We start from the raw sequence: 21,824 nt of genomic DNA on the forward strand, positions 1-21,824 counted from the left end.
TAGCACAGTTTTGTGGCAGTGGCTTTTATCCTGAGGAGCAAAGGGGGAAAAGCTCACACACTAATGCTGGAGCATCCTGAGAAAGCCCTGAGTCTTCTTCTTTATGACAAGCTCCCTACACATTTCCCCACATTGAGATAAAAATTTCCCTCCAAAAATAAATTGCTCCCTCACTGACTAAGCTGACCTTGTATTGTGACCTTCTTTGTTGTAGAAGATAAAACTGACTGTCCCATCCTGTCACTGACAGAAAATTTGACTTTAACTCACCCCTGGAACTATATGAGACTTCTATATAAGCGACCTCTTTTCTTAAACCATTCTAAGTTCTCAGGTTTATGAATCAAGTTTCTTTCCACACCAGTCCAAGAAAATCCTCAACCAATCCCCTCCTTTTCAACTGGGCAGGGATCCTTCTCTTCCTAGAAGATTTCTCCTTACTTCCTTTGGCCTGAATTGGGAGTCCCACATCACTGCCCAAATCCCTCTGCCAACTATCAGTCCTAGTTCTCCCACTGAATACAGACTATTAGTTAAGAATGTTTCATCTTTAAACAGCCCGTGGCGCCACGGGCGCCATCTTTAAACAGCCCGTGGCGCCACGGGCGCCACGGACTGTATAATTCGTTAAGCCCCCTAGAGGTGGGCTTTGTCCGTGATGAGGAAGGGTCCGGGTTGGACCCTTCCTCACAACAGACAATCGGAGGGACCAATCGGCAGGCGCGAAGCGCCTGCCGATTGGTCCCTCCGATTCCCAGGCTGAGCAACTGCGAGCCGCGCGCAGCGCGGCTCGCAGTTGCTCCCGGTCTGACGCTGCGGGAGGCGCGAAGCGCCTCGCGCAGCGTCAGACCGCCGCCCGAGGGAACCCCCAGCAGTCGCGCGAAGCGCGGCTGCTGGGGATTCCCTCCTTGCCGGTCTGACACTGCGGGAGGCGCGAAGCGCCTCGCGCAGCGTCAGACCGCCGCCCGAGGGAACCCCCAGCAGTCGCGCGAAGCGCGGCTGCTGGGGATTCCCTCTTTGCCGGTCTGACACTGCGGGAGGCGCGAAGCGCCTCGCGCAGCGTCAGACCGCCGCCCGAGGGAACCCCCAGCAGTCGCGCGAAGCGCGGCTGCTGGGGATTCCCTCTTTGCCGGTCTGACACTGCGGGAGGCGTGAAGCGCCTCGCGCAGCGTCAGACCGCCGCACAAGGCAACCCCCCTTTCAAAACCCCTTTTTATAAAGGGGCTTTGAAACTAGTCTAGCTATAATTCTCCTCAGATTAGATGTTATACAGCTAAAGCCCTGACTGGTCTTCTTTAGATGCAAGTTATGTCTGAATAAATCTCTCTCAGCACATAACTCTGATATCAGTTCCCTCACAGACATTGCTGGTCAGTCAGAGCTCTTGGAACGGCCTATCATTCCAGCTCTCTGCTTCAGTAAAAATATTAACCCTTCACTTCCTGTTATTTCAGCACTTGAGGTTGAATCCAGCATTCTCCTTCAGCCGTGCTTGTCCTCTTACCCCCTCTCAGGAAATTTGAATAATCTTACTGAATGTCTCTAGGCTTCCCTTGAAATTCCTCAGATGATCTACCTGAAGGAAGCTCTCTCAGAATTACAATTGATTTCCAAATACCAGCTCTCTTGGAGAAAAAGGTTGCTTTAGAGGATGACTAAATGATATTATACCCGGCTGAGGTCCACCTGCTCCTCACACATAACCTTCACAAGCTTTATCCCCACCCACCCCCCAAATGGGGGGATCCTAACCTGAAGTGGAAGTATCAATATTTTAAATTTTGTTTTAGGCAAAATGCAATGACATCATAGTAGTGTGTTATCCCATTGATGCCTGAGAAATATTTCTATAGTTTTAACTGAACTTACTGCATTTCCTTCAGAATGCCTCAGATGTTTGTCCTGAGAAGAAATTCAATTTTAATATTGCTTTAGGTGAGATTTTTGTGACAGCTTCAATTTCCCGTTCTTTCATCTTCTTCCGCTTGCCTTTATCTCAGTCTGATGTCTCATAGACACCTGAGGAAGTGAATGTGTCTCTGGACTGTGTCACTTCAAACTGCAGGTGGGTGCTTACAGGCTTAAATGTTCCTTCACACAAGAAAATTAGGAAGAAAAGCCTTGAATTGTTTCTGTCAATCTAAGATTTTAGGTTTGATGAAGACTGGTATATGCTTCCAGCTACAGGACAGAAGAGTAAACAGTAGAAGAAGAGTGGGTTTTTATTCTCCGTTTTTCACTACCAGAAGAAGTGTTGGTTTTTATATGCCGATTTTCTGTATCAGGCGGATTACAATTCCCTTTCCTCTCCCCACAACAAACATCCTGTGAGGCAGATGAGCTTGAGAGCGCCCTGATATTATTGCTCAGTCAGAATAGCTTTAGCATGGCCATTATGAGTCCAAGGTCACCCAGCTGTCTGCACATGGAAGAGCAGAGAATCAAATCCAGCTCGCCAAATTAGAAGCTTAACCACTACACAAATCTGGCTCTCAACACTTTGAGAATTCTCAAAGTGGGTTACAATTGCCTTCCTTTCCTCTCCTCACAACAGGCACTCTGTGAGATAGGTGAGATTGAGAGAGTTCTGACAGAACTGCTCTACAAGAACAGGCCTAAGAGAGCTCTGACTGGCCCAAGATGACCCAGCTGGCTGCATGTGGAGGAGGAGTGGGGAATCAAATCTGACTCTCAAGATTAGAATCATAGAATCATAGAGTTGGAAGGGGCCATACAGGCCATCTAGTCCAACATCTAGTCCATCTAGTCCAACCCCCTGCTCTACGCAGGATCAGCCCTAAGCATCCTAAAGCATCCAAGAAAAGTGTGTATCCAACCTTTGCTTGAAGACTGCCAGTGAGGGGGAGCTCACCACCTCCTTAGGTAGCCTATTCCACTGCTGAACTACTCTGACTGTGAAATTTTTTTTCCTGATATCTAGCCTATATCGTTGTACTTGTAGTTTAAACCCATTACTACATGTCCTCTCCTCTGGCCCCAGATCATCTTCGTCGCTCTCCTCTGTACCCTTTCAATTTTATCTACGTCCTTCTTGAAGTGAGGCCTCCAGAACTGCATACAGTACTCCAGGTGTGGTCTGACCAGTGCCGTATACAATGGGACTATGACATCTTGTGATTTTGATGTGATGCCCCTGTTGATACAGCCCAAAATGGCATTCACCTTTTTTACCGCTGCATCACACTGCCTGCTCATGTTTACAATCCACAAGTACCCCAAGGTAACACACAGTGTTACCTAGAAGCGTATCCCCCATCCAGAAGGCATACTTTTCATTTTTCTGACCTATGTGCGAGCGCGGCTCGCGGGGCGCGGCTCGCGGGCGCGGCCCGATGCGCGGGCACGGCTCGCGGGCACGGCCCGATGCGTGGGCGCGGCCCGCGGGCGCGGCCCGATGCGTGGGCGTGGCCCGCACGGCCCGCGGGCCGCGCCCCAATGCCCTGCCGGTCCCCAACCTCAGAAAGGTTGGGGACCACTGCTCTAACCAATTCCCTATCCACCTAACTATCTGAAAATCCAGATTGCAGTCCTTCAATTTATCCATCAGAACATCATAGAAGCCACCATTATTAATCACTACACCAAACCAGGGGTCATTTGAGAATGTCTCATCTTCTACCTGAAAATCCCCATTTTGTTTTCACTTCTCTGTTGTGTGACTCAAACACGCAATTATTTTCCTTAGTCCTATTTCCTATTTACTCACACCCAATTTTGGCCACACAATATACACATTTTTAAACCAGCAGCTCCACAGTGTGGCTTACTTGCCATTTATTTAAAATGTCTTTGTGAGTGAGACTGAGAACAAAAGGGGACAGCACTGAGTCTTACTTGTCTGTGAGATCTGAACATTAATATGGGGCCACAGCTTGTGAAAAGGGGTTATATCCAGAGAGCAGCAGCATCTGTACCTTTAGTAAGTCATTTGGCCTCTTATGATTGTCTAGCTTCTGGAGAGCTCTGCAATACAGGAGACCAGAGAAGTAGGATGGACAGCTCACTTCCCAGACCCTTATTGTGTCCCTTTAGACCAGCCTTTCTCAGTTTTTCTTTACAGTTGAGAAACGCTTGAAAAATTTCTCAGGCTTCAAGAAAACTAAGTAGTGCAATCATGCAGAATATGGTTGGGAAGCATACTAAAGTACATGCCCACCCGGAGGCCCTTCCCTTCCCATCCCCTATGGACCCATCACTGGCCATGGGGGGGGGGGAGAACAGGTCAAAAGGACCATATATGGTCATATCACCCAATAAATGTTTAATACATTTTAAAAATGCATTAAAATTAATTAACTCCCTCCCATTCGGGAACCCCTTCCAGGACCATCAAGAAACCCCAGGGTTTCATGAAACCCTGGTTAGGAAAGCCTGCTTTTGAAAGAGGACGGAAACCCGTGATTCATTCTCCCCAAAACTTTTGTGAGTCACACAACAGTAGTGCTTGATCCAGCAGACAAAGGAGCTCCTACCACTTGGATCCCACTAACCAAAGGCATCTCTGTGAGTGGAACAAGACTTCCTCATATTTCCCCGTTTGTTGTGGCCCAAAATGATCTCCCAAATTCTTCTCCTGTGGTTCAGGAGGCCTCCAAGAACAGAGCAAGGAAAGAACAGAGGTCTGCAGAGGTGGGAGGGAATCAGTGAAAGCAGGTTCCCTTTTTCAACAAGCAGAAATTTACAGGAGGATTCAAGGCTTACAACTATGAGTTGTAAGATGCACAGCTCCAGTCGGATAGCCAGTGTGGTGTAATGGCTAAGAGTTGCAGCCTCTAATCTGGACACTCTATCTCACAGGGGTATGTGTTGTGAGGAGAGGAAGGCTAGGCAATTGTAAGCTACTTTGAGTCTTCTTCAGATAGTAAAAAGTAGTATACAAAAAACAGCACTTCTTCTTTTTCCACATTTGGAGACTGTGATGGAACCCACTGTTTTTTAATTATAATACCTGTATTATCTATTGACTCTTTCATCCCTTTATAATGTACATTTAAAAATAGTGCTACACAAAGACCCTTTTGCAACAATACTATAAGTGGTATTCTGCCCATTGAAGATAATAAAGCTAAAGGTATCCCCTGTGCAAGCACCGAGTCATGTCTGACCCTTGGGGTGACGCCCTCCAGCGTTTTCATGGCAGACTCAATACGGGGTGGTTTGCCAGTGCCTTCCCCAGTCATTACCGTTTACCCCCCAGCAAGCTGGGTACTCATTTTACCGACCTCGGAAGGATGGAAGGCTGAGTCAACCTTGAGCCGGCTGCTGGGATCGAACTCCCAGCCTCATGGGCAAAGCTTTCAGACGGCTGCCTTACCACTCTGCGCCACAAGAGGCTCTAAATTGAAGATAATAATCTCATGCAATTATCCATTTCTATCTGCCTCTCTCCCAGATGATAATCTGAAGTCAGGTAAGTAAACTACTTGACTGCTACCAGATCCATAATTATTAGCTCTCGTTAATGAGCCTTATATCCAACAATATTTCTATTATCAAAATCCATAGACAGTTCTTGCTTGATTGTGGAGACAGTTATGATGATGTATTGTCACAGTCAGGTATCTTCACAGGGTTCTTGTTGATCCAAACAACAGTGTCTTCTGAGTGGGTGTTATTTGCTCAATGTCCAGAATGTCAAAATATTTCTAGAGACTTCTAGTTATTGCTCCAAGGCCTCCAGTGACAACTGACACAATGGCTACCTTTTACTCACAGAAGCACTCTATTAATAAGTCTTGGTATTGGTGACCTTCTCCTGTTCTTTCTTTTCTATTTTGCTATCTTCTGGGATTACAGTGTCAATGATTCAAATCCTATTTCTCAATTTTTTTCTACAATTTTGATATCAAGGGAGTTATGTTCCAGTGTTTAACTGTCTGTACTCGGAAGTCTCAAAGAATGTTTGTTGCATTACTCGCCATGATCTTCTCTTGCTTATGTTCCCATAAATTTCTGGCTGATGGTAAGCCATACTTCTTGCAAAGATTCCAGTGCAAAATGGCTGCAACTCTGTGGCATTCTTTATAGTCAGTTTGAGCCATTTTACAGCAGGCACTGATCATGTGGTCTACTGTTTCATCCTTTGTCTTACAAAGACAACATTTGCAGTTATTATTGGTCTTCTGAATCTTGCCTTTCATACTATTCATTTTGAGTGCCTACTCTTGTGCAGCTAGAACGAGTCTTTCCATTTCTTTCTTTCAAGTGCCCATTTTGGAACCACTTCTAGGTGTTTTCACTTTCGGCTTTGTTCCCTATATCTTTCAAATACTGTCCATGCAAGTGCTTTTCATTCCAGTTTTGACAGCAAGTTTTGATTTCAATCTTTTTGCTATATTCTTTGGTTTCAGTAACCTTAAAAAAAAATCTGCCTTGTACACTTCAACTAGGCACTTCTCTTTGCTTTCTTGGTGTAGTCATTCTGTGCTCATTTTTCAACTGCTTGCTTAACTTTCAGGAGACCTGCCTAATTTTCTTGGTAAGTAAAGATGATCGACATCACTTCTAGGGTGTACTGAATGATGCATTGCTGTTATCTCAGGAATTTTGCCATCTCTTGCTTCTAATTCTGTTCATTGCCAATTGATAATACCAGCTATATATCTTAGAACTGGGACTGCCCATGTGCTAATTGCCTCTACTGCATTGACTTCATTCACTTTTGTTTGCAATATCTTTTTAACTCTTTGGCAATACTCTTTGCAAGTTAGGTCTGTTGACTTGTGCTGCCTCTAACTTTGCTTTCATAATTGTCATAGAGGCTTGATTTCTTCAGGATTTGGGCCACTGGTATGCTGCCAACTCTATTAATCACTGATGGATTAACATTATGCTCAAATGGGCTAACATATGTAGCAAGTGTATTCAAAAGTGAAAAAGAGAACTGGGAATGGATATTAAGAAAAAAACAGTTAAGAATGATATGCTGAAAACAAATGGGCAGATGAGATTGGAGGAAAAATTAACAAATACTGTTTAGTTTTAAATGCCTTTAAATAATTAAAAGAAAGGATAGGAAAGAAGAAAAGCAATCCTCGGGAAGAAATATCAAATATAAAACAATAGCCCAGGGTGCGATGTGCCCCTCCCAGCCCCGACAACTAGGGATACCCCCAGTGCTGTTGGTGGGCTCCCCATTTCGGAGGACACCAGATGGGTAGTGGGAAGGGGTGTCCTCATTGAATTTTTCCTCCTCTTCAGGCTCTATTGCAAGGTCTGTCTTCAGCTTTGGGCTTTGATAGTTGCTGCCCCGCCCTTCAGCCTCCCAGTCTGGTTCTTCTTCTCTTCCTCTTGTTCCTTTTCAGTTCTCTCAGCTCCATTCTTTTGCTCTTCTGTCTCTTCCTCTCTCCGTAGATCTACTTCTGTCTTCTACTCACCTTGTTCTTCAGCTCTCCTCTCTCCTCTCTGTAGAAGCAGAGCCTTCTGCTGTCTTCCTTTTATCTCTTCCAGGCTCCCATCCACCTTCACACCACCCCTGCTCCCCAAGTGCTCACTAACACCACCTCTATATTCTACATCTACGGGACTTTGTAGAGGCCCTTCCCATACCTGGCAAGGCTTTTGCCCTCATATCTGCACTTACCCCAGCCTGGGCCAAGCATCCTCTGGGGTTTCTGTGTCCCACAATGACTTAGTTTGGTCCCCCAGGTACTGTGGAGCTGTGTGGACCCAGGTAGTCTCCCTGGCAGCACCTGCCCAGGTGGCTGTGCTCCTGCTGATGGTGGTGACATCTTCTCATTTCTGGTGACCCAGGTGAGTTCCCAATGGGTGTCTGGGATGGGGGGATTTATGGGCAAGTCTGGCCCCCTCCCACCCAAAAGCTGGGGTGGGGCCAGACAGGTGCACAAGAAATCAAAGAATTGTTGCAATATCCAAAAAGATGAAAAGGTACAACAGTAGGATCTACTAGTAGGGACAAAACTTCTAATTTCACACTAACCAAAAACAGTTCTACTATCAATAGGGAGAGATGAAAATGTAGAAGTCAAACCAGACTAACAACCTTCTGGAAAAATTCTGAGAAGACACAAAATACTACAATAAAAAAGCCACCTAAATCACAGATGTGGAAAACACATTGGAAGCAAAGCAAATAGAAGATCTTACAAAGCCTGTAACAATAATTGAAGACAGTGAAAAACTGGACAATGTCTGGAAGAGATTAATTTATGGTTACTGGCTTAAAAAGTTGACTTCATCCAGTTTAATGACATGCCTTGTTCCAAAGCAGTAGAAGATTGAATAACAACTGACAGGACATTTCTCATTCTGAAGAACAAAGAGAAAGAAACATCTCTGTTGAAATCTCCAACAGAGGCTTATTTTGATAAAACCGAACAGAAAAGACTGGGTTGTCTTAAGTGCAAAGATCTTCTGATGACAACTGGAAGATTAAAAACTCTATATGACTTAAGAAAAGTTGGAATAGATATTTGCTGGTTGGAGTATCATAACAAGATTTAAGGCTGAATTCCCAAAACATGTGGATCTGGGTGCTTCGTTAACTGAGTTTGAAAATAATTTTTTTCAAGAGAAACTCCACTTACAGTGCCAAATTTATAAGCTATTGTTAAAATATGAGACGGAAAATGAACAAGTTAAAAAATGTATGACCAAGTGGATGCAAAATTCCGAGAGTAATATTACATTAGACGTATGGGAGCGGATGTGGAATAAATTAGTAAAAAAGACGACATGTCAGTTATTGAGAGAAAATTGGCATAAGATGCTTTATAGATGGTATATTATGCCTAAGGTTATTGGTAGAATGTCTAATGAATATGATCCTAAGTGCTGGAAATGCAAAGGTATTGGATCTTCTTATACGTAGTACAGATGTAAAAAACTAAGAAAATGTTGGATTAAGATACATATCATATTAAAATCAATGTTGAGTGTTAAATTTCCTATGCATTCTGAATAAATGTTTTAAGGGTATTGCCAAATTTCTCAACAGGTGCAAGGTTTTTTTTTTCCTATGCTACAAGTGAGGCCAGAATTGTTCTAGAAAAGGTTTGGAAAGGTACAGAAACTCCAACAACAAGGGACTGGTGAGATAAATTTGCTGAACTATCAAAGATGGCAAAATTAACCAGTTGAGTCAATGGTAAATTTCCTGAAGATTTTCAAGAACAATGGAACTATTATAAAAACTATATGCATAAGTAGTACAAAATAAGAACTTTATAGTATTGAAGGTTCTTTCCATCTGAAGGTTCAATACTGGCTACATCTTATGTCTGACTATTTTGTTTTCCAATTCCATTTTATGTATCGCTATCTGAAATAATGAAATTCTTATTTAAAAAATTGAACATTGAAAACAGAGAACTACCTATCTACACAGTCATGGCTGACACGGAACTATCCAGACTGAAGTCCTGATACTTGGTAATAAGATCTGCACAAATCCTGCAATCACAACATTTTAATCTAGAGAATAAATTATTGTAAACATGGTGGAAATCAGTTTTGCTTGATATCCATATCCTGATAAACACCAACGAGAAGCAGCTAATAGAATACGAACAACCCTTGGCAGTTATACAGACATATTGGGCAAATGGGGCAAAATACCAGGTCCTTAATGTGAGCACTGTGCTTTCCAGGGAGATGTGATAGAGCTCTTTATACTCTCTCCAGTTGAGATCCAATGGATTGAAAATGTAGATATCAGTATTTAGGTGCATTGTCCAATCTGTCTGTATAACTGCTGTAGCTACTTAGCTATGTATTTTATATCGAGTCCTAGAGTGCAACAGGTGCTAAGTAGCCTTCTCCTTGCTGCCTGATAGGGTTGTTGTTTTTTTTTGGGGGGGTGGAGTTTAAGAAGGCAGCAAACATTTTTTCCTGCACCCTCTTAGGGCACTGGATGTGTGTGTGAATTTTCAGGAGCCAGCAAGCACCTTTCCCATGAAAGGTGCCACAGCTAAGTAGAACACCAGGTTGATAGTGAATGGAGAAGAAACTGGAACAGTTAATATTAAATGAGGAATTTTTACAAGGAGACAAAATATCACTGCTGCTTTTGATCATTACTCTCAAAAACTCTCAACACCAGAGGCCTAGGATACCAGTTTTCCAAGACAGGCCCAAGGATTTCACACTTACGGTAAATGGATGACTTAAAAATGGATGGAAAGTCATCATCAGAGATAGATTCATTACTAAACATAGTTTGAATATTCAGCAATGGAATTGACCTTGACAAGTGTGCAGCATTGAATAACATCAAAACACTGAGCTTTGAAGAAAACTACAAATACCTTGACATTTTGGAAGATGACATCAAACACACTCTTGTAAAGAAAAATACAGTCAAAGACCCCAGCCACAAAATGCACAGTAATCCAAGAGAGAACGACTGGTCACATGAGCACATAACAACCTGTGGCTATGGAGCTAGACAACTGGGGTTGCAAATGGGAGTTATCCGGCTCAGTAATCCCATGCTGCTTGGTTACAACTGTCGGGCACTGAGTCCACGCAAAACTATGATTATGTTCACCCAGCAGTTAAGAATGAACTTATAATTGGGCAAACAATAACACACAATTTGCAGCTACAGGAAACCAGCTATCTTGTGCGTCCTCTAAGCAAAGTTAAAACACAATGGTAGCCAACCAGCTCAAAGGAGTGCTTAATTACTTACCTTTTTTTTTTCATCTTGCACCATAGGACGGGAACTTTTGAAGTGCCAGTTAATGAGCGACCTGCTGAAATAAAGAAATCAGTAAGTTTGAAAGTGTTAATTTGTCCATTGCACTGAAGCCATTGTGCAAAAACATATATATGTAATTAATTGTGCTTTCGCTGAAGCTCTTAACACTGCACAGAGTTGTTGTTTGTGTTGCTCAAAGCTTGTAACACACCATGGGAGCCTGGTGCGCCTTGTTTTATTTTTGGCTCAGATCCACGCATGCATCCAGAAGACAACACATATATTTTCACTTTTGTTTCTCGGCGGACAAGTGTTTACTCTATTTCTACCATGCGTTTTAATCGCTCTTCAAAAATAATTCCAGTCTGTGCATTGTTAACAACATTTTTACATGCCCTCGTACCTTTAACAGACAGTTTCATAAACATAGAGCAGCAGGCTAAGGCTGTTTCTCGCAGTAATGTGAAAATTTTCACCTGCTGATTTCTGCAGAGCAGGCTGTTACAGGCGTAGGAGCTGACTCAACAGGATTTTCTAGTCAGTTGGCAAACCAGATGCAAATAGTCGAAGCCTCCCTTCCCCGTTCACATACATAACCCCCCCCCCTCTTCACCCCTACCCCTGATTTGTAGATGCTGTCCTGCCAACAGCTTCCTTGAGTTAAATACGAATCAGGGTCCTACAATTGTAAAGGCTTCTCCCAGCTGCAAACCATACCCTCTCCGGATTGTTTAACCAAAAAGGAAGCGTATGGAGACTCGCAGCTGAGAGGTCAGGTTAGTTTAAGTCATATAAGAAAAGACAGATCCAATCTGGGTTATTTATTTAAGCTTCCACATCTTGACAATTATGTATTTTTGTTTCCTCTGAACTGAGGAAGGGGGGGGGGAGAGCTCAGCCACTTGTTCCAAACGATGCCAACCCCAGCTGACTTTGTATTTAAAGATTTACTTAGCAAGCAGTTCTGCGGCAAAGTCAACGCTGAGTGATCGTGTACGTGTGTTAGTCACAGCACTTTGCTGCTTGTATAATTTTTCAAAATAGGCTGGTTCTTCTGAATCCAAATGATTTAATCTCTTTCTCTCTCTCTCTCCCCCCCCCCCACCTCTGCCAAATCAAACAGCTCTGTACAGTATAGCTGACTGGAGGGAAGAAATAGAGTCTATCAAAAGGCCAAAACCCAAGACAGAGAGGAAGGGCTCTGTTCTTTCTCCTTGTCACTTTGTGGACCAATGAGCTCTGAGAATTTGTCAAGCTTAAATTGACCATACCCAGACAAATATTTCTGTATTCTGTTTCAGGGAGGGGGGTAGGGGGGTGGGAGAGGGGACACACTGATAGCAAAAGAAATGTTACTTCTATCTTTTAGACAGATGATATAATATGTTGTGCTCATAAATCGCTGACACCAGCCCTCTGTAAGCCAAGATAGGCATGAATCCAGTGCGCAGGTGGTAGCAAAGACCCCTTTGGCCACCCGGTCCATGAACTCAATTGAAATAGGCTGGAATTGATCCAAGTAAACATTAGCAGAGAGAGAGAGAGGGAGAGAGAGATGAAGACACCTACAAATGAGAGGGCCTGTTTCAACATTAACCTGCCTGTTTCAATAGTAACATGTTAAATCCTGCATACATTTTAGAATTTCTTTTCAGGCTAGCAGCATAAATACAAATATAAACATAAACCCCTTAATTAAAATAGGGTTTCCCACAAAACATGAAGATAATGTGACTGTAAGAGGCTGATTTTTTTAGATCTCAGCAGCTAAGCCAGGTCAGTACTTGGATGGGAGACCACCAAGGAAGTCTCTGCAGAAGGAGGCAAGGGACAATTGGGATTGTCTAATAAGATTCCTGAATATCATAGAGCAATTAAAATTCTGCTATGACACCCCTCTTCTAAGTAAATTCTATGCAAAACATCTGTTCCACTATATATTTCTGGTATGGCCATGGAAGAGGAGCTTGTCTCATGGCTTAAGTGCCACTCAGTGCTGTCCCACTGAGTGCTGTCAGTGACTGTCCCACCCCTGAGTGACTCCTCCTCCAGCCAGCTTGCCTGTCTGTCCAGTGGCCAGCCAGTCGCCTTCTGTCCCCCACCCCTGACCACCCCCTCCTCCTTCCACTTCCCTCTGAGGCTTGGAGTCTGCAGATCCCTGCCACATGAGAGCTGCCCCTGCCGGTGAGTTCCCTAACAGCTGCCTGCTTGTCACTTGCTTTGGGATCCCCTTGCTTGGGTTGTCACTAGATTGGTTACAACTTGTTGGCACACACGCACGTACGCATACATCTCACATACCTAAGTGTGCTTGTCAATAATAAAGAACTTTAAAGTATTGCTGAGTAAATTACTCAAATTCAATACCATGTAGGGAAGAAAGCTGGGAGTTTTTGCAGTTCAGTTTTGTTCATGGATTGTGGCTGAATCACAAACCGAACCATGAACCAGTAGGCCAGTTTGTGAACCAAACCTAGCCCAAAGGTCCAGCTCCTCTGATTACGCATGAGGCTAGCCCGACCTAGCCCTCGCTGGCGCCCATGGCAGCCCCGGGAACATGGAAGGCTCCGGGCCTTCTGGGGGCCTGGATCAGGCCAGGGTTTGGTGGCACCCGGGATGGCAGCGATGTCAGGAATAATTGGGGATTAAAGCTCTGACAGGACTGCTGTGTGAGAACAGCTGTAACAGGACTGTGACTAACTGCTCTTAACCACCACACCACATGAGTGAGACATCTGTCCATTTAAAACTGATAAAGCTTCATATTCAAAGCCATCTATGTAAACCTGAACACTCTGAAAGAGAAATACAGTAGGCCAATGATACCGTCCTTAAATAAAATAAGGAATTTGAGAGAGAAAAACAGCTTCTGCTTGCATTTCTCTCTGCCTTGAGCACAGCCACTGCTATGTAAGAGTAAAGTCTCTTCCATCAAGTTTTATCCTGCCCCCAAGCAGACACACAGCAGTCTTCCTCCTCATAATTTCATTCTTGCTGCAGAGAAGAAAGACAGCTTGAAGTTCATTAGATTCTTGAAGGAAAGACAGAAATTCAAATATGCTTGGAGTGCGAATTTCTAATCTGGCATGATGGGTTTGATCCTGCGCTGCCCCACATGCAGCCAGCTGGGTGACCTTGGGCTCGCCACCGCACTGATAAAATTGTTCTGACCGAGCAGTGATATCAGGGCTCTCTCAGCCTCACCCACCTCACAGGGTGTCTGTTGTGGGGAGAGGAATGGGAAGGCGACTGTAAGCCGCTTTGAGCTTCCTTTGGGTAGAGAAAAGTGGCATATAAGAACCAACTCTTCCTCTTCCTCTTCTTCTATGCCAAAATGTCAATAGCGATTTCAACCTAGCTCAAAGCCCTTCCCTAAGAAGCCATACTTGGACCAAGTTATTTCCCCAGCTATTGGTTGGTCACTAGTCTTTTTATTTATATATTTTGTTTGTATTTGACCAGGTAATAGTGACCCAACCTATGAAACGACAAAACCTACAAATCCCATGAAGAATGAACACCAAATGATGTGGCCATAAGAGACACTGGAAACTCCAATTGAGTCTATCTTGAGGGAGAGCAGAGGTACAACCATATCTTGCAAGAAGGCTAACACCCAAACAAGCAACCTCAAAAACACCCCTGCTTATCTATTTTAGCCATTTGTTAATCACCTGGCTGATTTTCATCTCATCAGCTCCTGAGAGACCATCTCTCCACCTATACCCCCCAAAGAGCATTACGCTCAGCCACCGCCAACTGGCCGGTGATCCCTGGCCCCAAAGAAGCATGTCGGTCCTCAACGAGGCCCAGAGCTTTTTCTGTCCTGGTCCCTACCTGGTGGAATGAGATTTCCTGCCTGAACACCCACCATTCCGCAGGGCCTGTAAAAGGGAACTCCTCCACCAGGCAAGTAACATCCACAGGTCCCCCTCAGACATCCCCTCCATGGCCTGAATCAGTCTGACCTCTCTGGGGGCCTGTTATATTGTTGTTGTTTAAGATCACTGTGTTATTCAGAACCATGAGTTAGATAGCAGTTGTTGTATTTGACTATGTTATATGTTAAGTCATTCCATGTATCCCCCGTGATGTTATATGTAAACTGCCCTGAGCCATATGGAAGGGCGGTATAAAAATCTAATAAATAAACAGATAAACAAACAAATAAATAGCTCATTTTAAAATGGAATTGTTCAGCCAAGCCTACGGTTTCAGACAGAAATTTCATCAAAATTCTGGTCTCCCTGCCCAAAACACCAACCGAGCTCCCACTGCACTTGAAATCTGTACCCCTCCACTGGGAAACTACAGGCAGTTTTAATTAACCCAATTTTAGAATGTTTTAAAATGAATGTTGTAACATGACCATTATTGTTATTTATTGTTTTTTTATATATTGTTACCTTCCCTGAGCCTTTTGGGGAAGGGTGGGTTAAAAACTGTGTTTTATTTCTAAATTATTATTATTAATAACCAGTCCTTAATTATAAATGGCTTGTCTTTTTAGAATGGCATGCTACTTTGAAGGCTTTGTAAGAAGAAAACCTGTGCCATCTTAAACTGGTGACTTCAATGGACTTAGAGCAGCACAGTTCTGATTAGGATTGCCTACTTAGAAGTCTTTTAAACAAAGATTAATTTTGAATAGAATGGGTCTTCATAAAAGTTAATATTTTCATACTTCTTGGCATATTTTACCTCAGTAGTAATTAGGATTTAAGCCAGTACATTTTACCTCAGTAATGCATAGAATATAAGCCAGTACTATCAGCCCCACAGTGGTGAGGGGGGCAGGGGGGACAGCATATCATGTTCTTGTCTTCTCTGGGAGTCTCCCAGGAGACCTAGAACTAGGAAGTGTTTTTCCTTTGCCTGGCTGGAGCTCCTTAGCAAGATTAATATGTTTTTTCCCCAGTGTCTGGGTGGAATTCATTAGAAACTCCATTAAGCAGTTTTCTTCCTTTGTCTGGGTGTTCATTAACAAGTCTATTAAGAAGTTTTTTTCTTATGTCAGGGTGGAGTTCATTAGGAAGTCCATTCATTATGATCTTGTCTGTCTTATCTGATGAACTATGGGACAGCTTGACAAATTCATAGCTTATGTGACATTTGAATCTGAGGCTTGCCAGTTCATAGTACCACAGCTTACTCAGATCTAAGTTTTCTCTCTGAAGCTATCAACTTGTGCACACAGGTAGAAAGATTCATGCCCACACAATATGACCTTCTCAGCCCCTCCCGCCTGCAGCAACCCAAAATGCCTCTGAAATCCTGTTCTCTGGAATCCCTTCCAGGCTGTGTGTGTGGTGGTGGGGGGGATTTCACATTGCCATGCTTGGGGGGGCCAAGCTAATTGTGCAGTCATACCCAACTCCAACCAGAAACACCAATCATCGAACGTAGGGACAACACAAAAACTTATATACAGTCATACCAGCCCACCAAGAGCCCAGATTGGTCATTCGCGGACAGTTCCCATTGATCCATAAGCCTTCTGCCAAGGCAGTCTCTGACAGGGTGGATTATGATCCTTAATTGACATGAGTCCCTGGAACACCACACTGACTACCTACATAACATGGATCACGGACCAAAGTGCTGTACAGAAACACTGCGTTGGATCCAACCACTGTCGAGCCCTTATCACTGTGCCCGTAGAGAAGACAGTTCTTGCTCCACATAAAGTCTGCTGTTTTTATCTAAGAGGTCAGAAATCTGTGAGCAGGTAAAGTGGGAACGGAAGGCAAGGAAAGATAAGGCAATAAAGTAAGCATCTCTTTTGCACACACTGCTGGGTGTTTAGCTTAGCTTGTAGCTCACCACCTGCTTCACATTTCCGTTTAATTACAAGTTAGATGTAACAACATCCTGACAAGAATTTCTTCACTTGCACATGCGTTGCTCAAGCTGACATGCTTGCTCATGCTGTCTGTCTAACTTTTGTTGCAGTCAGCCGCAGAAGTGCAAATTATGGGTATCGCTGCATATCCATAAAGGGAGCGAGGCTGAAGTTTCAAGAGAAAAGGAGATTCTGAAACCGGATGGCACTTGGCGAGTTAATCGGCTGGCTATATTTCATTAAAAAGCAGCGAGGCCTCCCAGCCTGGTTATGCCTCGCGAAGAGGAATGTGTTTCCTTTGGCAGTATTCAACGCTCTGTATAATCATTTTCAAAAGCCAACAGATAATATGAGAGCTACCAGCAGTCAATTATGAAAGAAGAGGAGCAGCAATATTAATCTCCCATCTTAAAAGCACAGCAACCCTACCTCAAGCACAAGAATTTGTGAGAAGCAAATAAAGACCACCCCCTGGAAAAACAGCTCGGCAAGACAGCGATTTTGTCTGAGCTGCCTTACAGTTTATTCACTTGGAAGCCTTCCCATTTATTCTAATCACTGTTGCCGCTTCCCACACTGGCACAAATCGGCACTCCCAGAGAGGCTCGCTCTTGGGCAACGGGGACAATGAGGAATAATGCTACAAAAAGGCTTAAGTTAGCTCATTTCCTCACATTAACAAGGGCTGGATTTGCGATAGCTGAAGGAAGTTGACAATGATGAAGAATTAGATTTATAGCCCACCTTTCCGTTAGCACAGAAACCCCTGAAACATTCTTCAGGCTTTGAGAAACCCCAGAAGTGGCATCATGGTACACAATGCGGTCGGAAAGTGTAGCTGTGTACACGTCCACACAAGGCCCCTCCCCTTCCCACCCCTTCCAGGTCTAGCGTTGGCCATTTTGGTAGGGGGGGGGGGATCAACAAGACCATATATGGTCATCAAACATTGATAAATGTTTAACACATTTTAAAAATATATAGAAAATTAATTAACTCCACATATTCAGGAAACCCTTCCAGGGCCATCAAGAAACCCTGTATTATTTATTTATTTTATTTTATTTTATTTATCATACTTTTATACCGCCCTCCCCGGAGGCTCAGGGCAGTTTACATTATAACAGAGAACCATACATAAAACAGTCTGTAGAACATGTACACCAATAACCAACAATTGCAACCAAACACAACACAGTATAACAATAAACAATCATAACACAAACAGGTCCAGGGCTTGTTGATGGGATTCTGAGGGGGATGGCTTATTGATTGAATTCTGAGGGGGGGTGGCATCTTCAAAGTGACTAACAAATCAAAAACAGATATGACGCAAAATCAATACAAAAGAAGAAGAAAAGGCAAGAATTCGATGCCAATGGGAGGAGGGGAGAGAGAAAGAAAAATATCAGACAGAGCTCTTGCTATCTACAGTGACGACTAGAGTCAAGTAGCTAGCTGCTGGAGGATTTTCCTTCATTCCTCTATTGTAGAAGAGGAAGAAGAGCTGGTTTATATACCCAGCTTTTGACGATCAGGAGGCCCAAAGCGGCTTACAATCACCTTCCCTTCCCCTCCTCTGTGAGGCAGGTAGGGCTGACAGAGCTCTTATAGGACTGCTCTATGAAAACAGCTCATTAGGACTGTGACTAGCCCAAGGTCTTCCAAACTTGGCTCACTAGATTAGAAGCTTCTCTTGACCATTACACTAAGCATCCAGATGTTCACTAATGACAGGAAACGTTTCGGTCATTCAGACTTGGCAACATGAAAGCTGCTACCTTTCCCATCATTTCTTTCCATTCTGCTTCAGCAATGTCGATTCCAGGAGCCATATAGTGGGAGTAATATGGCTTCTTCCCACTCCAACATTACCCCCCAGTAGAGTATACTTGAGGCTTTGATTGATAGGCATCCATAGGCCCCAGTTCTCTTCCTGGTACAAATGGCTCAAAGTGGACTACAACAGAGCCCATTACTTGTCTCACATCCCGTTTTCTAACCTAAGGTCAGCCTTTACAGCCATTCATTTTCAAACCATGCAATCTGCTTTGTTAACTGGACACTACTCAGGTTGCTCAGCTATTTGATTCTTTGTAAAGGTTGAGGATCTTTCTCACCCTATGGTATGTTTTAATTGTGTGACATCTTAACTTGATGATTTCTCTTATGCTTTATCTAGCTTTTAGTTAGATAAATTTTGCAATGGCCTTCGGCTGCACAAAATAACCATATATTACTATGAATTCATCTTGGGGGTGGAAAAATGCAGTAGATACCCTAGGACTTCTTCTAAAGAAACTGAGCATGAAAAGGTAGGAGTCCAAAATAGTCAGCCCTCTGTAGCATTCTTTAAATTCAGCATAGACTTTCTGCTCATAAATAGAAATAATCAACAGATCTCAGCAGTGCACAGACACTGAAATGACAACCTTGAGTGGCAAAGAACCTCACTGTAAGTGAATGAAACCTTAAGGAGCATTGGACTCAAGCTGCCTACTTCTGTTTGCCTGTTATCATATCTGACTAAGGCATTTAATTTCTGAAATATCTTGCATTCTTCCAATAAACAATAAATACTGAATTCCTACAGTATATAGCAAATTAATATACATATCACCATGGTCCAATTCTTTAAATACCTAAAATTCAGTTTCTTAAACAAATCTTTCCAAATGTCCTGAAGAACTACAACAGCTTCCTTGGTATGCAAAATTTGATTGTTTATCAAGCAAGTAGTTAACAAAGTCGCAGTTGTGTTCTTGCCTTACATTTTAATAATAAGACACACGCATTACAAAAATGCACAACGTACACACACAAAAATCCCACAAGGAATAGGTGCTGATTTCATTTCCACCTGCTTGTTGTTCAAAGAGGAGAGATCATGACAAAATAAGTTGTTTAACAAAAGTCTTTGAAATTCAGCTAGTTGTCAATGAATTATACAATAGGAAGGATCTGTTGAATATGAGCAAGGGTCGCCCTCATGCACAAATTATGAAGTTAGAAATAGAGGGATTTTTTTTCTATTAATAAACTGGTGATGTGAAAATGACTAGAAAATTTCTAGGCTCCAAATAGAAATAATCTCTTTTCATTTTCCCCGCTTTCATTTGAAAAGGATCGCTATTAATTGAAAATGGAAAAGAAATCTCTTTTGTGCGAAAGGCCATGTCATTAGAAATCTAGTTGAAACAAATAATTTTATACATAGCTATAGGATATATCCAGCTATAGGATATATCTGATTATGATGAAGATTATGATGAATTGTAACTCTCAGATATTTGATTGGTAGATGATGTACTGCAATTTGAGATCTATCCATGTTCTTAAGAATCGCAGAGTATCTTTTTAGGATTCTTGCAAAAGCAAAATTGTCTTCTGGAGCTGCTTATTTGCTTAATGCCCCAAATGTTCTTGAGACTCATAGGCACTATTCCAAGGGCTCCGATGACAATTGGCAGGATGGTTTCCTTCTTCTTCCAGAGGTGCTCTAATCCTATTTGTAGGTCTTGGCATTTGTGGTCTTCCCTGTTCTTTTATAATCTGCTGTATCCTGAGATTGCACTGTCAGTGATGTAAATGATAGTCAATGATCCAAATGATCTGAGACCTTCATACCTGTGGGTTCCCCGCCTCTGCTGTGCCTCTCGGAGAAGTATACAACTGTACAAAACATGCTCAAGACCAAAGAAATCAAATTGGCCTCAATGAGAGCCAAGGCCTTTTCAGTCCTGGCACCGGCCTGGTGAAATGTTCTTCTAGGCAAGATGAAGGCCCTGCAGGATTTAAAACCGTTCCTGCAAACACAGCTTTCCCACCAGGGCTATGGTTGAGGCCTACAAAATGCCACCAATAGCTGGTCTCCCTATGAACCCATGACATATACCGACATGGAAAAGTTACCAAATGTATGCTATAAACGGAAGAAATGTAGCACTTTGCCCCATCCCCTCCCATCCCACGCACAGTGAAATAGAAACGATGCCCCTAAGATTTTAAGTGTTTTAGGTTTTTAAATGTTTCATTGTTGATTATTAAAATTCGACTATGTTTTTATATTCTAGATGTTTTAAGCCGCCCTGAACCTCCGAGGAAGGGCGGCATATAATTTTTAATATAAAGAAATCTAAACAAATAAATAAATTCTCCATGATCTTGTCTGGTTTTTGCGCCATGAATTTCTGGCTGATGGTAGGTCATGCTTCTTGCAAAGATTCCAGTGCAACATAGCTGCAGCTCTTTCATGACACTCTTTATAGTGAATTGGAGCTATTATACTGCAGGCACTGACCATGTGCTCAACTGTTTCATCCTTTGTCTTACAAAGCTGACATTTGCTGATTGCACTGTTGTTGTTGTTGTTGTTGTTGTCATCTGCTAACTCTAGACAGAAAAAGTGTGCTTGGGGATTCCAAATCCTCCTATGCTATTAAAACCTACCTAATAAAAAAATGTCAGAGAACTGGGAAAGCTTGGAGGTTTCTACGTCTGCAAAATATTGACTCAGCTAGAATGTCAAGGTACAGCATTTTCCTACCTCCCCCCCCCCCCACCTTCCACAGACATTCTCTCAAGGGCCATTTTGTTACCATCTGGGAAACCATTGAAAAGTGGTTGATTCGGCGCTTTTGTCCCTTTCTAAACGATGTTATGCCTTGGTTAATAACGGACAATCCAAGCACAAGGGCGGGGGAAAGACGGACCTTTCGAATGTCACTGCCTTTATTGTACTTCAAGATTTGTGTCCCACCGCCTACTAAGCTTTCCCTGACTGACCCATGTTTACCTTCTGTTGGTGCCACTTCCCACTGAGTTATTGATGTTCTGCTCCTCTGCCCGGGAAGCTGTCTTTCTCTACGCACTTTGTAAAGCCTGGGCTACAGGCACATACTGCCCTTTGTTGTGCTCTACATAAAACAGAGTGCTTTGGAGAGGCGAGCGCTGCAAAGGCCTCAGTCATTAAGAATCAATATATGTCATTAAAGCCGGTTGAAGAGCAACATGCTCCACCGTACGTTCCCGCCACAGTGTTTCAACGGTGCCTGAAGCTGTTTTGTTGCCTTGCGGAACAGAAAGGTTCATTCTTCACCCCTTATTAAGGATCTTTGCTACATCACAGTAAAATAACTCCTTTCTCCTTTCCCCCTGCAAATGTGTACTAGATAATAAAAAAAGCAGGAGCTGGTGAATCCCCACTTGCTCTGTTCAGACGCTGTGCCAAATCACGGTATATTTAAACAAATTATTGCTAGTTTGATTGTCTGAATGTAGGCCACTCTACTAACTATAGTC

At 43.0% G+C, this 21,824-nt stretch overlaps 1 long non-coding RNA gene across 1 annotated transcript in view; it reads right to left on the bottom strand.

Annotated features, from left to right (window-relative positions):
• The window catches only part of LOC143840742 (uncharacterized), a 267,254-nt gene that overhangs the window by 186,149 nt on the left and 59,281 nt on the right, over positions 1-21,824 (bottom strand). The window contains exon 2 of the long non-coding RNA XR_013232367.1: positions 10,673-10,736. This is a non-coding gene — a long non-coding RNA (uncharacterized LOC143840742). The remainder of the gene's footprint in view (positions 1-10,672; positions 10,737-21,824) is intronic.

The sequence above is a fragment of the Paroedura picta genome, chromosome 6, assembly GCF_049243985.1.
Source record: "Paroedura picta isolate Pp20150507F chromosome 6, Ppicta_v3.0, whole genome shotgun sequence".
Classification (NCBI taxonomy): Eukaryota; Metazoa; Chordata; class Lepidosauria; order Squamata; family Gekkonidae; genus Paroedura; species Paroedura picta.